Source organism: Lytechinus variegatus, chromosome 11, assembly GCF_018143015.1.
Source record: "Lytechinus variegatus isolate NC3 chromosome 11, Lvar_3.0, whole genome shotgun sequence".
NCBI classification, from domain to species: Eukaryota; Metazoa; Echinodermata; class Echinoidea; order Temnopleuroida; family Toxopneustidae; genus Lytechinus; species Lytechinus variegatus.
Genome location: NC_054750.1, coordinates 17,336,241 through 17,355,450, shown reverse-complemented (window position 1 = coordinate 17,355,450; position 19,210 = coordinate 17,336,241). Strand labels below are relative to the sequence as shown.

Sequence of the window (19,210 nt, the reverse complement as noted above, 5' to 3'; positions counted from 1 at the left end):
GAAATTTCATATGTATTTCTTTGTTTTACACTTTTTTGGGATGGAAATTGTCGGCAATAATTTTATGATCCTAAACAACATGAAATTGATTTTAATCAGTAAAAGTAAAGAGAACAGTATGAATTTTGCCTACAAACAGAATTTGCATTTTGAGCAATTTTCGGACTTTTGGCACTTACATAATTAAGCATAATTAAATACCCAGGCGTCGCAAATTTGGTCTCAAAAGTTGCATGAGATTTATCGACACAGATTTATTGCAAAAAAAAATTCAAGGGGGGCCTTTCACCCTCCCCCTCCCCAGTCTATTTAGGGTTAAATTTGTCGTTATGTCTTAATAAGAAACCCTGTAAATTCTGCTTGATTCTTTACCTTTTGACTCATGAATAATAAATCACTCTCAGCAATGTAATATAAAACTAGATATCACCTTGTCTTCAAGATATTTTTGTGAAAAATGTGTCTGCACATCCTGACACGCAGACCAATACATGTGCCAAATTTCATGAATTGGTTGAAAACTGAAGTAGTTCGATCCGCAAGATTTTTACCAAATTTTATGCCAATACATGCCGTTACCCCGAAAACGCAGTTTCCAACACTTAAGAAAAATGTGTCTTGCACATCCTCACAACAAGTCTAATCTATGTGCCAATTTTTCACGAGTATTGGTTGAAAAATGAGGAAGAAGATTGATCCGCAAGATTTGCAACAGACCGCCCAACTATACGCTGATTACTATATACCCCTTCAAACTTCGTTTTGCGCTGGTATAATAAACATTTCTTTTCAACCCTTAGGCTCACACCACAAGTAGTCAACAAACTCTTTTGTCTCGGAACATGTGTACATCATAACTCATCTTAATTCAGATAATTTCATACAAGGGCTCATTGTTCTGGCATAAACTAACCACTAATTTAGCTGCCTTCCTATATGAACAACATTTTCTCACTCAGCGTATATTTATACCATTTGGAATCTGTACAAAACATCTCTTATTTTCATATTTTATTATTTTCAGATTTATGTACAAAATCCGAAATAACAGCCTTAGAGAAACTATTCTCTGTCATGTTCATCAAGACAGCAAAAGTGCTTATGAATTACAAATGTAAGGTGAGTGAGAAGCCTGTCCCCGACAGCAGCTTAGTTTTGTTGTCCAAGCTACTGCACGGTTAACTTTTAATTTCGGATCGATAACGCCATACTTCTCACAGAGGCTTTGGTATTAGATGCCTGCATGACCCTGTACACTTCAGATGCCATGAACTTCCAGAAATTTTGAATTACTTGGGCAAAATGGACTCCAAATACATGAGACTGAAAAAGCCTGTCAGTGGCTTCCATCACATTCTGTCCCGCTTCAATCACTACCTTGTCTGCAATCAAGAAATATTGTACTGGCTTGCGTCTGTGTCCAAGGGCTAGAATATAGGGCTGCCGAAACTCAGCAGACTTCCCAGCTGCTGCCGCTTCAACATCTGCCCCAATCTGGCAAAGAAGCAGAAAGAAGTGATAGTTGAGCATTGACAACATGAGCTACAAATTTTAAAAGCATATAGGCCCCAACAATATCATATTCAAACAAATGTAGAACCTAAATAATCTCGTATTCAAACAGGGAGGAAAAAATTACATGATGTAAACCTGGGGCGGTATTCTGAAAACGTTCTTATCTTAATTTTGTTCTTATCTACGTCACTTCTTAAATTGGTATTCTGAAAACGTTCTTATCTTTTTCTTATCTTTTGTTCTTATCTTTGTTCTTATCTTGCTCTCCACCCCCAATGCTGAGCGCGTAAATTTACCACTCGCGCATATAATACAAAAGTGCGCTAAAAAGATAAGAACAAAATCAAGATAAGTGGTATTCTGAAAACGTTCTTATCTTTTTTCTTTCTTATCTTTCACGGTATTTAAGATAATATTTAAGATAGCTAGAGGGTTATCACATCTCACGATGTCTGCGTTTTTTCTTGCTCAAAATCGACGGCCACTAGTAGTAATATGTACCCACAAGTATTACTCCCACCATTTCTTTCATTCACCCTTTATTTTGCCCGTCTATTTTTTCTATCCCTTTTTCTTTTTTTTCTTCCTTTCTATTTGTCTGTCTTTCTTCCTTTCTATCTGCATGTCTTTCTTCTTTTATTTAATTCTTCATTTATATCTTTTCTTTTGTTCTGTTTAAATCTTTTAATTTTTTTCTTTTGCTTTGTTTCATTTATACTTCATCTTTCTTCCATTTTTATTTTCCCTTTCGTTTTATCCCTTTCTTATTTCTTTATAGCTACTGAGTCTTTATTTCTTATTTTCCCCCTTTTCTCTTCCTTTTCTTTCTTTCTTCCTTCACTTTTTTGTCATCTTTCTATTTTTCTTCCTTATTTTTTCGTCCATTCTTTCGTTTTTATATATGCTTTTCCTTTTTGTTTCTTTCTTCCTTCACTTTTTTGTAATCTTTTTATTTTTCTTCCTTATTTTTTCTTCAATTCTTTCGTTTTTATATATGCTTTTCCTTTTTTTAATCATTCATTTTATTTTTCCCCCTTTTGCTTCCTTCCCTTTAATAATTCTTAATTTTTCTTTCTAAATTTATTTTATTTCTGCTTTCTGAAATTTTTGTGTCTTTTTTTACTTTAGTTTTTTTTTCTTTATTTCGTCGCTCATTCTTTTTTCGTTCATTCTTTATTTACCCTTTTTCTTTACTTTGTTTCTTCTCTCTGTCTTTCTTCTCTTAACTCTTTATTTTCCCGTTTTGTTTTTTTTTCTCTTTCTTTCTTTCTTTGAATTTACCTTTCTTTCCTTTATCTTTTTGTAGTCTTCATGTTTGCGTTAATTTTCCTTTCATTTTTTCTCTCTCAATTTTATTTCTTTGTTTCATTTCCCTTTTTTTTCTCTTCCTTCACTTTTTAAATTTTATTCCCTTTTTATCTTTCTTTTTTTTTCTTTCTAACTTTCTTTTATTCGCTTTTAGACTATTTTTTTTTTGGTTCATGTTACTTTTTTAAATCTTTTTAGTTCGACCTTTTTCTTTTTTGTGTGTGTGTTCCTTTTAGTTTCTTTCTTTTCTTTTTCTTTTTGTTCCTTCACTTTATCATTGATAATTGTTTTATTTCTTTCATCCTTTTCCTTCTTTTATTTATTCTATTTTTCTTTCTTTTTTTATTTTTAAGTCCTTTTTGCTTGCTTTCTTTCGTTTACTCTTTATTTTTCATTATTTTCTGCTTTGTTCCTTTCATCTTTTTTCTGCTTCATTCTGACCCTTTTCTGTCTTCTTACTTTAATACCTACTTACTTTCTTTCTTCAAATTTTATTCTTTATTCGTACCTGCTTTATTTACTTTTTTCCAACGAACGTAGAGGGCAGCAACACACAAGCGTGTTGCTCTAAGGAAGGTCAACTCGATACGCGCATGCAACTGAGCTGCGCGCATATTTTATTGTTCATGACAACGAAATCAAATGCCGATCAAATACAACAACAAATTAGTAGTGATCAAGAAACGAATATGAAAGAATATGACTACAACGATATCAAAGATAACATTAAAAAATATGTTGAGGGATAATTCATAAATATGAAAACATACTTTGATATTTAAAACTTTACAAATGCAAGTTTCAGGAAACAAAAATCATTACCAAATCGGTGATTGTTGTTATCAGCGATTTCACCAGACGGCTGAATTAGGTGATTTGCGCCGAGACGATTTTGTGACCACTCGCAAAGCATTTCGGGATTGAATATGTCCCCCTTATTTTCTCTGGGCTCTTCGCTGAACCCATCATCATTCTATGCTTAAGCTACATTATGCTCCGTCGTCTGCTTAGATTTCAACCCCCTAGTCGACTGGTACTTGTTCTGCTAGGCGTCGATCAGCATTTATCTGCAGTCCATATAGGCCGTGACTCATTTATTTATTTATTCGAGCAGGCAGCAATGCCAATGGGTATTAAAAAAAATAATTCACGTAACTATCAGTAGTATGTTATCATTTCTTTTCACCATTTTCCCCAAAACTTATAAATTTAGAAATACATTCCAATCAGTAATAAGTGAAGTCTACATCTAACCTAGATCTTGATCATGTTGATCGATAGACCAAAAGCTTTAGTCTCATGTATTTTGGTTGCTCTGCTGAACTGCGCTGGCTCACTCACCGATGGAGATTATAGTAAAATGTCAGAAATTGTTGAATAAATCCCCAGAAACGACGGTTATTCCTGTCTTGTTGATCGATAGACCCAAGTCTAAAGATCTAACTTTATTTGTCTAACTAGACAAATGCTCTGACCAGTCTCGATCTGTTTGTTGAAGATGTTGTTCCACACTGGATATCTAAGTAGATCTAGAATATATATAGATCTAGCACGACTTGTTGGTATGAGATCTATGCAACAATAAAAAAATACTAAAATAATAAACTCAAAACAGATGAATTCCACATTTTTATAGGACGCCTAAATCTAGACCATTTGAGGGTTGGTCCATGCAAGCTAAGTTGGTTCAATTAAGGCCAGCCTGCATGGGCTAGCCGCTAGGAGGTTATGATTTTTTAGTCCGTTAAATGCCTACAGGGTAAAGTCTAGATCTAGAACTAGAAGATTTAATGGTTGACAAGTTACCGTTAGGCCTTACCGTTAGGCATGAAATCTTTAAAATTCAGTTAGAAAATGCATAAAAATAAAATCACGACGAGCTCAGTCACTTTGCTCTTTCACTTTCGAAATTTCTCCACAAAAAATACGCGTTCTGCCAGCCAATGCAGGCCCAAGAAAATTTACCAATTCTTGCAATATGGCAAACAAATTATGTAAAAGTCTTTGATTGCACAGAATCAATGGTCAAATTAAGATATGGATGCTGTCTATCAAGTCTACTTTCTGCCCAAAATCAGAAATTAAGATGGTCTAATCTATCTAGCCCCCATTTCTAGTCTAGGCCTAGATCTATAACTAAGGTTAACTAACGCAAAACGATGATGGCACTCGGCAAACGATGTAACATTGCAATCAATTTCCCCTCAATTGGCTGATTTTCTTAGAAATGATTGAAGAAAACCAGGGAAAATGTGAATAGGTGGCCGTTTATTCAAGCTTTAATTTGGCTTTGGAAGTTTGGTTGCTCAATCACCTTCGACGCGACGCAGCGCCTGCATGGCTGTGCAGCTCAGCTGCAGCGCAGCGCGCAGCCAATGCAATGCATCCGATGCATGGGTTTTTTTTTCGCCGTCCATAGTCTCGGACTCGAAGTTGAAATTTAGACCCGGATTTCGGGATTCAGCGCCTTGTATTAAGATTTATACACTTAAAAGTCAAATGCAATTTAAAATTTGAAATCTGACCTTGAACAATCATCGTTGATAAACATCAGCCCTGAAGCAATTGCACTTCAAATCAGACCAGGCAAATTAGATGTCATTGTCTATGTTGCTAGAAGATCTATGACGAGTCGACTGAAGCCCCAGCGCATCATCAACGTCACTAGTTAGCTACGCGACCGGCCCAGACTCGGCGCACCCAGGCCAGAAAAATGACCTCGATTATTACGGTGGTTGTCTATGCATTTATTAGTGGTGCAGCGAAATTCAGCAGAGAAAAATAAGAGATAAGAGGGATCCTCGTCATAGACTTAATATTCCAAAATGAGGAAAAATGTCAAAATCATGATTATTTAAGCTAAATAATTTCTTTAAAAATAAAATTAATATTTTTAATATTTCTACCCAGAATAACCGATCTAATAACTGTTCATTAAAAATATTTGAAATTAACAAATGAAAAAAAATCAACTCGATAAATTTCCAAAAAGTCCCCCTTATTTTTTAGAGTGGTCACAAAATTCGAGCGGAGTTGACCTTCCTTAGAGCAACACGCTTGTGTGTTGCTGCCCTCTACGTTCGTTGCTTTTTTCTTTCTTTATTTTGTGCACGTGGACGTCTCGAAATAATAAAATCAGTCATTGCGTATAAAATGCCTATTTCGCGCAATGCGCCAGAAACAGTGTACGCGCAGCGCCCATGATATTCTCTTCACATAAGGTACGCTTCTATTGGTTAAACTGCCAATATAACGCGCATTTTGATTGGTAAAATCTTAAAAAATGGGCGTGTTGGAGATAAGAAGGGGGCAGTCCTTACAGAGATAAGAACGCGTTAAGAAGATTTTCAGAATACCGATTTGCAATGATTTTAGCGTCTTCTTATCTCAGTGAGATAAGATAAAAGATAAGAACAAAGATAAGAACGTTTTCAGAATACCACCCCTGTAGTATATTTGAAACAAACCCATGGATGAAGCTTTGGGAGGCTGCCACAATCCATAAACAGCCAACAATGAGGTTTTGCCAGTGAAGGAGAGATTAATGACTGAATGTATTAGCTGGAATTTGTATTACATAAGATATTGGAATGCATCTTCAGGATGGCATACACCACTGCATTAAGGCCTCTTTCAAGTTCTGGCTCTGCAATTTCTAATCATATTATAATTTTTCTTTGTTCATATTTTTGCATTTGTTATTATACATGAAGTTGATATTGTTCTTGGATAAATAAATACTACAATTAATTTCTTTTTAATGATTATTCACAATTCTTAATACATAGGATACACAGAAAAATAGAAAAGTTTTCATAGTGAAAAGTCAAGGGGGGGAGGCATTAACCAATGTAGAGGAAGATTCATAAAGAGGTGGCACAAAGCCCGGGAACAAAAGAAAAAAAAAATAACATGGACTAATTAGGCCGGGTGGAGAAAAACCCAATGAAGAGAGGGACGGACAGAAAAAAAAACAGAGAGAGAAAAAAATTATGAAAATAGCAAGAAACACACACCAAAAAAGAAGCATTGTGGGACAGGAATTTAAGGATAAATTAACATCTGGTAGGGAACCCCAAAATTCGCATATTCGCTAACTGACTACTTACAGGTCTGTACTGGATAAAGTGCTCCAAACTCGATGCTCTTGAACTCGAGGTGGGGTTCTTGGTCTTTGTCAGTGGCTTATGTAACATCAGCAGCAGTGCAATCACACAGGTCTCCTGCAAAAGATGAATATTATGATATTAAATTTTAATATGCTTGATTAACCTTGGCACACTCCCTTATTTTCATGTAATGATAGAAGGTAAGATTATATCTTATCTGCTCACATTGATGTACAAACATTGCATCATCTCCTCATTGTAATGCAATGCATAATTTGTACCATCCATTCATCACAATTCCATGTGTGATAGAAAGAGATTACAAGGTCTCTGCCAAACTTTGTTCAGGCATGACAAAAAATTGTGGAGACAACTGTTGTTTTGATCATTAGATCTCTGAACATCTTTTTAATAATCATGGCGAGTACCACTTCAGTATTTGAAAACAGATAACTTTTAATGTTTTGTCTTTCACCTAGATAAAATAGCAAACAAATTTTCTTTGCACATCCAAACTGACAATAAATATAAATCAGAAATAAAGGGGAAATCTAGGCTGAAAATCTGATAATTTGGAAAGTAGAGTAAAATTTAACAAGCACATCACATCATATGTGTATGAAAAATCTATCCCTTTTTATGGACATATGTAAATACCAACAATGATCTTAAACATTCCATCAGGAGTCAGTCATCCCAGTTTATTATGTCTGGAGCAGAAAATTTGAATAATTATTTCACATAATAAAATACAAAAAGTTGAGGTGTGATATCATCAGCTTGCTCATTGAATATGCATGAAACCATTTTATTGAGAAAAAGAACTGCAAAAAAAAGTAACTTCATTTTTTTTCCAATTTTGATGACATATTTCAGTGTTGTGCTTGTTATATTCTACTCTATAAGACTTGAAGGTATATCTTTGATGTACTAAACTTTTTTATCACAATATATGCCAGGGCACTTCCTTTGATCTCCTCTACTGTATGCTCTACATGTATGCACCTTTTATATCCCCTTCAGTTCCCATTGTTCTGTTCTATCTTATATTCATGGAAGTAATCCCTTCCTATGCATGAACCTACTTACTTTCACTACCACATCCTCCTTCTTTTACCTCAACTCTATTTTTACTTTTGTTTTCAATTTCTTTTTTTCAGCCTATACCTAGCATCATACATGTACATAAGTTGTTGTATCTTGCTCTTATCTTCATTCTTTCTCCTGACGACGAGCTGAGCAGTTCAGCTCGGAATGTGGCATTTTCAACTCTCAAATGGTTGAACCGCAAATACCTTCCGAATGGATTTATATTTTACTCTGCTTTTTCAAATCATTTGAATTTCAGTCTGGAGTCATTAAAAATAAAAAAAATACTCACTGTTGTCACCTTCCTAATACTGTTGAATTGATTCTTTTACCGCTGGATACCCGCTCAAACCTAATTTTATCATACGGTCTCGGTAGAACGACTCCCACTTTGAAATAAAGTTGTCAGGAAGGTGCCCATGTTCTGTTTCAAAGTCCAAGTTGATCTGTAAAATCAAACAGGAATAAGTATATTTTTTAAACCTAACTTTCATGCTTGTAATAATAGAACATTGGGTCCATGATTCAATGCGTACATTTTGCCTTGTTCATTAAACATGGACATAACCCACATGAGGATAATTAAAGGAGAAAGAAACCCTAGAAACCAGTTGAATTCATATCAAAGTGAAAAATCAAAGAAACATATTGTTGAAAGTTTGAGCCAAATTGAATGAATAATAAGAAAGTTATGAGTATCTGAATATTCAGATCACTAATGCCATGTAGATCCTCCCATTGGCAATGCGACCAAGATCTGTGATGTCACAGACTTACACCCCCCAATTACTTTACCGGTAATACTTATTTCACTTAAATTCTCTCTTTTATAGAGTCTATTGCAAGATGAGGTGTTCTTTTAAGAGAGGACAAGCACAGAAGTTTCACAGCATTATATCTTGGATGATTTGTTTGCCATATCATAAGAATGAGCAAAATGAGACATTTTGGGGAATATTTTCAGTGTCCAAAGGGGAGAGTTGTACGTCTGTGACATCACTGATATTGGTCACATTGCCAATGGCAATGTCTCCATAGCATTAGTGATCTTGAAATTCAAATGCTCATAATTTTCTTATTACTTGCATAATCTTCCTCAAACTTTGGTTGATTTGCATGCTGATAGTGTGCGATGTACCTAATCTACAAGGCTGTATGGTAAAATTTTCCAAATTAATGAGATTTCATTTTATATAAGTAATTATGCTAATTTTTGCACAAATCATACTTTTTGCTCTAATTCACCAAATAAAGCTCATAGAATGCTTATTTTTGGTAAAAAATATTATTTGTAGCATTCTTAACAATAATAGAAAAAAACTTCGGTTTGGAAATCAATTTCTTATGTATTTTATTGTTTTATGAATTTCTTTATATTCAACCTTTTGTTTTTCACTTCAGATTTATTGCACAAACTTTTATACCATAATCATGCTAAAATCAATTGATTTCAGATGTTTGAAATAAAAATAATCATATCTTTATGAATAAGATGAGAAAGCTCATTTTGCATTGACTTTGTAAACAAAATCACGTTTTGGAACAATTTTTGGTCCAACATGCACTTACAAAATGTTAAGTAATTTCGGAACCATGTACCCGGCGTCGTAAATTTGATCTCAAACGATGCGCCAGACTTAAAAAAGTATAAACTCTGTGAGTGGCGCGGTAAAAAAAAATCGCGCGGCGGAATGATCGCAGAAAATGTCGAGGGGGGCCGGTTGATTCAACTCCCCCCGCCAGTTTAGGATTAAACATGTTTATTAAAAATATTAGTGGATATATTATAAGCAAATGTTTTGTTTAACATGTTAAGCATTAAAGTAAAAATGCAAGTGTTGCCAATTAGCAGAAGAAAAGGTGATCAAATATGCCTCTAAATAAGTCGTCATGAAAGCTTGGGTTAACTTACAAGTTCTGGCATCTCTTGTATCCTTGGAAACGTGGTGATGAAGTCTGTAATGATCATGTCTGTCCTTTTCTTCAGCATCATTTGACGATAAGCAGACAGCAGTAGTGTCTTCGAAAAAATTGGATAATTTTCCCCTTATTTGCTGCAGTGGGAACTGTGTGCTTCATCCATGCCCAGTTAACCTGAAAGACAGTAGTTACCGTATTATTTCAACCATCAAAATAACCTTCAGTACATGTAAGGCACTTTTATTGCCTTGGACATACTCTTTGCATTACTTCTGAACGTGACTAAGGAGCCCCCTTGATCTCGTATTTTGAGCTATTCTGCATTTCATACATTACACAGATGTGCATGCGTACTTGGGATGCCATCGACATTGTAATTACATCATCAAAATGACAGAAACCTTGCCAATATCGACATGTGTGGTCAGAAATAGATTTCACATTTGTCAATATAACCTCCGTAAATGTTAACTGCATGAAATCACTTGAATTCATTAAAGCTTTCCAAATGTGCATTGTCACTCAGATTGATGAAACAAACTTGAAAATGAAAGAATGATGATGATTATCAAGGCAAATCATTAACCAATAATGATTTGCTTTGAATCTCTTTTTTCACTTTTTAATAATTAGACTTATTTTTAATTGTTCGGAGGGCTTATAGTACAATTTGCATAAATTAGCCAAATTAATGAATTTCCAAATTCTATGCACAAATCATGATCCCTGTACTTAGCTCTACCAGATTTAGTTTCAAGTTGGATTTAGACCTAAGTTTAAAAAAAAGCAGTTTGGTGATTTTAATGTACTTGCATTAATTAGCAGTTCATCAATTTCCACATTCTGTGTAAGGCTACATGTATGGTTCCTGTACTTACATTAGCTTTTAGATCTTTTACATTTATAGACCCATCTCCTAGTTTAGATTTTAACTTAATTTAGTCTTGGTCTACATCTAGATTACTTGTCCGGACACTTAACTTTTTTTGAAGCCTTCTTTTTTGTCTTTGAATTTATACACAAGAAATATGAATTCAATACTTGTTATCATCTTTTACCGTATTTTGTTCTTTATATTTCCTAACATTTTGTAATGTACTAAAAATTGATGAAACTTCCCTTGTAAATTTTTCCAAATGACTTTCTAAAATTGATCGTCCGGACATACAACCCGACAGGACACTGGGTATACTATTCACAGACTTAAGGCCCAAGGCCAATTCAGTATAGTGTATCACTCACACTGTGACAGTGACAGTCACACTGGCACCTAATTGATCTCAGGTCTACTGTAACTTAAAGGTCAGTCCACCTCAGAAAAATGTTGATTTGAATCAAAAGAGAAAAATCAGACAGGCACAATGCTGAAACTTTCATCCAAATTGGATGTAAAATAAGTTATGACATTTCAAAGTTTCGCTTATTTTTAATTTAACAAAATGGTTATATGAACAAGCCAGTTACATCCAAATGAGAGAGTCGATGATGTCACTCACTAGGCCTATTTCTTTTTTTTTATTTATTTTCTTTTAATTCTACAATATTTCAATTTTTACGAATTTGACGATTTGGACCTCCTTGCCTGAAGCAAAAAATGTTAAAATAATGGAATTCCATGTGTTAGGGGAGGAATGAAACTTCATTTCACACAGTGGCGGACCGTGACCCGGAGGAGAAAGCATTAATTGGGGGAGCACAGCATTGTTCACAGACAATGCAGTGCCCCCCCCCCCCCCGGTCTCGTCCGGGTCACGGTCCGCTCCTGATTTCACGACAATGAGTAATGAGGAGAAAATAAAATATTTCAAATTTCAATAAAATACAAAAGAAAAAGTGAGTGAGTGATGTCATCAGTTCCTCATTTGCATACTGACCGAGATTGAGATGTGCATAACTAACTTTTTAGTGAAAATATATGAAGCGTAACTTTAAAATGCCATAACTTTCTCTTTTTATTCAAATCAAGTTTTTGTTGGGGTGGACTTGTCCTTTAATTGCACGTGAAATTCTCGCCCAGAATTAACTGCGACAGCCCGAACGCTCTCGTCTGCACAGCGTTCGGGCCGCGCCGGCACAGATACATGTATAGACCTCTGACTTCCGTCCACAACCTGCGTTTGGAACTGGATTGGAGGCAACAAAGCCGAGGTCGAGGAGATAGAGGGTCTCGATCTCGCTGTGATTTTCGTTATTAATGTTAGTTTTTATGCCGTGTTTTTGCAACAAAAATAATATTCGGAGTATGTGGCAACAGATGGTAGGTAAACATAGTACTGCAAAATATTGAATTTTATGATGTGCGTGACTTTTGGTCCAACCTGCAGTCACGCACACTAGACCACACGAGCTAACCTGTCATCATGCACTCATACAACTCGCACGTAATTAAACGTAGATCTCCTTCGCGAAAGTTATAGCATCATTTGAAACGTATGCATACTTTCAATCTCAATCAATCACAGTTGAAAATTGCAATCATTAGCCCGATCTTCCTCAGTTTTGATCTGTATGATTCAATAAACACATACCTTTCAATATCTTAATTATTTCCTCCCCGAAATCTTTTAAAATGTTCTCCAGTTCGGCCATCCTGATCAATACCTAGATGTAGATTCAACAGCTCACACCAACGCAACGTATACGGCCGGCCGCCGCGCCGCCGGTGCGGTACTTACAAAAGTCGAAATTATTTCATGATGAGCTGCCGCGGCGTGGTCATGTGACAAATTCTCAGCCTTTTCATTGGTGGATAGTTCGAGTATTTTGTAATTTTGTTTAGATTAACTTTTATGCGCGCGAATTCGTCGATTTTTAATCCTTTTCGGATTGACAACGGCAAAATATAACCCAATTGAAAAGTTTACAATTTTTTGTAATCGCGTGTTAGAGTACTAATTGTAATCGCGCGAATTAAGAGAGTAGGTCAGACATATTTGTATTTAATGTAAACTAACTTTTACACTTTCTGGTAGATTCAGAGGCATATTATCCAGGGCGCCCCAACTAAGTTTCGCCGAAGCAATCATTCCAACGAATTATCAAGGAGCAAAATTGTATATTCTCAATCACCAGTCCAGCCCACTCCGCGAGCAAGGAAATAAAACAACCACCAACAAACAGTTCATTTTAATAAAAGGAGAAAAATCAAGCGAGCGATGAAATAAAACAATTGATCAAACTCAGATGTTTAATATGTTTAGTATTAATTGATGTTATCTATGATTATTTGATGTCTAATTTCTAAATATACAATTAAAACCACATTTCTCGCTTTCCTTAAGGCGCTGTCACACCTTGGCGTTTTAGACAGCGTATGCCCGACGTATCAAAATTTCTCTAAAACGTCGGCATACGCTGAACTTTGTTGTTGTTTTTTCAACTCTGGGCGTATACTTAACGTATTCATAACGAGTTGGACGTACACATAACGTATTAGTAACTTATATCGAACGCTTCGTTAACTTATAAGTAACGTATTCCAACGAATGCTTAGCGTATTGCTGGCGTACACAACTTATGCCCTACGATAGCCTAACTTAAGGCGCTGTCACACCTTGGCGTTTTAGAGAGCGTATGCCCGACGTATGAGGAATTTGGCGAATACGCTGGCGTACGTCGAATACGTTACGGGTAAGTTTTGCATACGTTAAGAGTACGCTAAAACACGCTGGTATACGTCGTCATACGGCGAGGTCGTCGAAAAATTTTGTGCAAGCACAAAATTTTTCGACGTATGCCAGCGTATGGCTCTACGTCCCGCATACGCGGGCCATAAGTTGTAGGCAAGTTACGCGATCGTTGATACACGTTGACACACGTTACTCGTAAGTTACTCATAAGTCGATGTACGTCGAGATAATGTCCAGCGTACCCTAAAACTTACTTCTAACCTATGAGTAACGTGCTTTGAACGTATGTGTAACTTAACTCCAACGTATATTGACGTATGAAGACGTGCTCCGGATGACCACAAAACTTACTGAACGTGTTTATAACTTACAGGTACCGTATAATGGCGTATTGACAACGTTTATAGGAATTGGTATACAAAGATGGGGTTCACAGGAGTTTTCTTCGGCATGGCGGTGGTGTTGATACGGTGATGTATCGTGCGGTTATGATTTGAATAGTCGAGGGCAGCCTTTTTATAGGCTATGACACGTGTTCGTCAGCGATACGCTGCCGCGCGCTATGCGTAAGTTAGGCTATCGTGGGGCATAAGTTGTGTACGCCAGCAATACGCTAAGCATTCGTTGGAAATAGTTAACGAAGCGTTCGATATAAGTTACTAATACGTTGTGTATACGTCCAACTCGTTATGAATACGCTAAGTATACGCCCAGAGTTAAAAAAAAATCAAAGTTCAGCGTATGCTGACGTTTTAGAGAAATTTTGATACGTCGGGCATACGCTGTCTAAAACGCCAAGGTGTGACACCACCTTTACGCATAGCGCGCGGCAGCTGACGAACACGTGTCGTAGCCTAAAAAAATGCTGCCGCTCGACTAACGCGTGTCAACGTGTATCAACGATCGCGTAACTTGCCTACAACTTATGACCCGCGTATGCGGGACGTATGAGCCATACGCTGGCATACGTCGAAAAATTTTGTGCTTGCACAAAACTTTTCGACGACCTCGCCGTATGACGACGTATACCAGCGTGTTTTAGCGTACTCTCAACGTATGCAAAACTTACCCGTAACGTATTCGACGTACGCCAGCGTATTCGCCAAATTCCTCATACGTCGGGCATACGCTCTCTAAAACGCCAAGGTGTGACAGCGCCTTTAGGCAGGTGTAGATGTTATGCGTACAAGAACTGTACTATCATTATTATTATTATGTAAAATGAATACGATATGGCATTTTTAAAGTTTTGCGTAATTAGTTAAAGTTACATGTATATGCAAATGAGGGGACAGATGACCTCACCCACTCACTATTTCGTTTGCATTTCATGAAATGAAATATGAAATATTTCAATTTTCTCGACATTGTCATTTCAAACAAAGATTTATATACTCCTCCCTGAACATTGTGCCACTGTTTTAGTATTTTCGATTGAGTTGGCCATTATTGTCAAATATGTAATAATTGAAATATTGCATAATTCAGACAATGAAAGTAAAAGAAATAGTATGTGAAGGACATCGACTCTCTCGTTTGTATATTACTGAGTTTATAACTGCTTTGTAAATAAAAAGCGAAAGTTTTAGATTCCGTAGCTTTCTTTTTCTACATCAATTTTTTCTTTCAAATCAACATATTTCTGGGGTGGACACGACATTGCACTCACCTTTGTCCTTCCCGTTTTGCACATAATAATAATTAAAAAAACTTCTAGATATTTGCTTTATGTATCACACACATCATCTTCAATCAATTAAAATATATAGAGCAAGGATTTCTTGTCTACTTCACTGTATTTTGTTTGTTGACTTTATTTAAAAACAATATCTTAAAAGAGTGCTATTTCAGTAAAAATTTATACAGAAGGACAAAACACAGTTAACGCTATTCGGAAAATTAATACAATATGTACACAATTAAAATGTTGGGCAACATACTGTCCATTATGTTGGGTAATGTATGTTGGTAAACATTACATATATATTCTGGGCAATTATCGTCGGCCTTATGCCAAAAGGGCCTTAACTGCTTTTGGCCATTCCGAGATAATGGCGTTTAAAGGTTTTGGCCTCTCTAATAATCAAAAGTTTGTGGTCGTTTTTTTGCTTTTGAAGCCAATTTCGATAAACGTGTTAAGTTATTAAGTTTTACATGAAATGTGTTAAATTTATTATAAAATATTCAGAACCCCTAAAATGGGTTAAGGCCCTTTTGGCATAAGGCCGACGTTATTATACAATATAGAGAATTTATTACTCAATTATCAGTTATTATTACCTAATTTAGGCGGATTTCAACCAATAGTTGTGTGGACAGTATGTTGCCCAGGGTTGATTAAAATTTGGGCATTTTTACCCAACTATTTTAATTGTGTACAGTGATAATAAATGTACTCAATATGTAAGGACACCTATGGCAAACGATGAACCCACTCACTTGTTGAAACAAGGCAAGTGTTTTAAGGATTTGGTTAATTTTCTTTTTACACGAGATGTATTATTTCGACAATCAGACAATAGGCAACTAAATTGGGTGAAAGACATGAATAAACATTACGATTGATAATCGCAATGCGTATCGATGATTCCTAGACCGTAGAAAATTGAGCCCGAAGGTCTGTTATAGGTAAAGTCCCTTCCAACAACATGCTTATGTAAACGAACAGGGAAAAAGATCAAACATACTCTAATAACTGATTAAAATTTTACCCAACATTGGGTAGAAAGGGAACACGCATGTTTGCTGGGCATTTTTTATTCAACGGAACAAACATGCATGTTTCCATTTTACCCAATATTGGGTAAACCCCTTTTTTAAAATTTTAGAGTGCAGCAAGCTGCAGACAGCTATTTGTTGAATGGGAGTCAACCTTAATTTTGGAAGCGCCATGTAAGTGGATTAACCCGATTATCAATTTTGAGCCGATGTTATCTCTTCATATACATTAAAGAGTGATTGACAACGTTTAGGAGCAATTCTGAATCATGGCTAACAATAAAACTAAGAAGAAAACTAAGTCGCAAAACCAAAGTGAGGTTCTAAAAGAAGTTATCGAAGTTGCAGCCGAGTCCTCGTCCGGAGATCCCCGGAACGACTGTTGACACATAAAGGGCTATTTGCGAGTTTTCGCAAATCTCGGGGACGCGTCATTAGGGTCCGGTAGCGCAAAAGTTAACGATTAATCATACACTCGATTTTTAACCCTAAAAAGACTGGGGGGCTGATTCAGCCCCCCTCAACATTTTTCGCGATAAATCCGCCGCGTGAAATTTTTTGACCGCGTCACTCGCTGACTTTTTACTTTCAAGTCTCGCGCAACTTTTGAGACCAAAATTGTGACCCCCAGGTACGCGGTTCCAAAATTACGCAACATTTCGTGAGTGCATGCAGACCCAAAATTACTCAAAAACGAGAATTTGTGTACAAATCCAATGCAAATTGTGTTTTTAGCCAAAATTCATAAATGTATCATAATTTTTCCTTTAACTGCTTAAAATCAATTCATTTTATCTTTTTTTATGGTCAAAATAAAGTCCCTGACAATTTCTATTGAAAAAAAAAATAAAAAACAAAAAGTCGAAAAACAAAGAAATACATAAGAAATTTAGAAAACAATAGAATACATAAGGAAATAAATGTGATGTTGACAATTTTGAAAAATAAATTTGATCAGATGGCTATATAGAGTATGTGAAACAAACTTAGCATTTTAGGGGCTTTATTTTATTAATTAGAGCAAACTTATGATTTTACGCATAAATTAGCATAATTAATGAGCAATGAGATTTATCGCAGAATTTGACATTATGGTTTTGTAGATAATGCCATCGGTAACACGCGTGCCAATTTTCGTCGCGATCGCGCGATCGACGGCCGAGATCATAAGGGGTCTTCTTAGGCGTTGAAATAGCTCTGATTGATTGTACATTATAGTCAATAGAATCAAACGTAGAAAACTGTTCTACAATCATTGCTAAGATTTGTGTTACAGGCCCTACAGCCCAATTGATTCTGTGGATTACATCCCCTCTCCAGCCGAAACCATTTCGCATGCGTTGAAATGTACACATATTATGCAGCAGGCCTATCCGTCTGAAAACCATCATAATTTGCACGTTTTTTTTCTTTTTTTGCTCTCTCCTCCTACACAAACGAAATAACTTGCTCTTCTTTCGGGAAATTATATTGCCCTTAAAGGGGAAGTTCACCCTAAAGAAAACTTTATTGTGAAAATAGCAGAAAAAATAGTAAAAAATATTGGTGAAGGTTTGAGGAAAATCCGTTAAAGAGTAAGAAAGTTATTAGAGTTCAAAACTTTGGATTTGTGACGTCATAAACGAGCAGCTGCCCCATGTGTTATGTAATATAAAATGTATGAATTTCAAATTTTGTATGGTTCCTTATGACTTAATTTCGTATTCTTTTCATGATCGGGTGTGAAATGATTTGTCTATTGATATATAAAAGTTACAGTGAAAACCATTTTCAATTTTCTGAGAAAATGACATTTCATTGATTTTTTACCATTCGCTATGTAGGAATGCTGCTCGCATATGACGTCACAAATCAAATAATTGAAATTCCAATAACTTTTTAATTATTTGATGATTTTTTCTTAAACCTTCGGCAATATTTTTTACTATTTTTTCTGCTATTTTTACAATAAACTTTTTGTCAGGGTAACTTCCCCTTTAAAGGAACCATATTGCCCTCGTTAAAACTCGGGCCAATATCAGGAATATGATTCTTTTGCGGGCGACATATTTGATGCTCCCCTCAAGGCCCGTCAATATTATACAGTGCGTATCAAAAAAAGTTTACACTTTGAAAATGCCCTGGGAATTAAAAAATATACAACATGTGGGTATTTTTTTCACATATAATCTTGGGTTTGGGTCTCATCTATTCAATGAAAGTCAAAGTTTTGACAGAATGTTACACTTAAGTGAGCACTGTCCCATTATGTAAAGCTCGCAGAAATCTGTTTGCGCAGAAATGCTCGTTTTCATGCTGTGTCAAGGGAAAAAGGCGAAATCAAACTCACCCTGCAAAACATTTCTCATACATTTCCCTTGCACTTTTGGTCAGTTGAAATAAAACGGATACATTCAAGCATTTTGTAACAATTTAACAACCCAAATTGAAATTTCAACACTTAGTAAATTATCCTTTTTGTGCCAGCTGCATCTGAGGGCATAACTGAATCTGAACAAAAGTTTATATCAGACATCTCCCGCATTTTTTTAATTAAGTTTTTATCATTTAAAGAGGGTTTACATTTCATTTATCATTTAATAATTGTTTCTCCACACTTTTCCCAAGCTTGACAATGATAAAAAAATGAAAGTCAAGCCTACGCTGTTTCATGTAAATCACAGCTCAGTGTAAAGCAAATATCGTGCAATGGCCTTGGTGTGTGGGGGAGTGGGGTGGGGCGCAATGCACTCTTCGAACTGTTTTGGGGCAAGGAAACAAGTTTAAAAAGGTAAAATATATCTTCAAATCAACTTTACTAGTTAAATTTCACATGTTCTTCATGATTAAGGTCTACTTTTATTCGCATAACTATTTCAAAGTACTGCGCAAATCATTTTTCACTAACTTTTCAAAAGTGAGTGGTGCTCACTCAAGCGGAAA

General features: G+C 35.7%; 1 long non-coding RNA gene across 1 annotated transcript; it reads right to left on the bottom strand.

Annotated features, from left to right (window-relative positions):
- Positions 1-387: 387 nt before the first annotated feature.
- On the bottom strand, positions 388-12,761 carry LOC121423928. Its single transcript, XR_005971322.1, has 5 exons — positions 12,470-12,761; positions 9,934-10,115; positions 8,314-8,467; positions 6,933-7,046; positions 388-1,494 (listed from the first exon to the last, which is right to left on the bottom strand). It is a non-coding gene; the product is annotated as an uncharacterized LOC121423928 (long non-coding RNA).
- Positions 12,762-19,210: the final 6,449 nt, after the last annotated feature.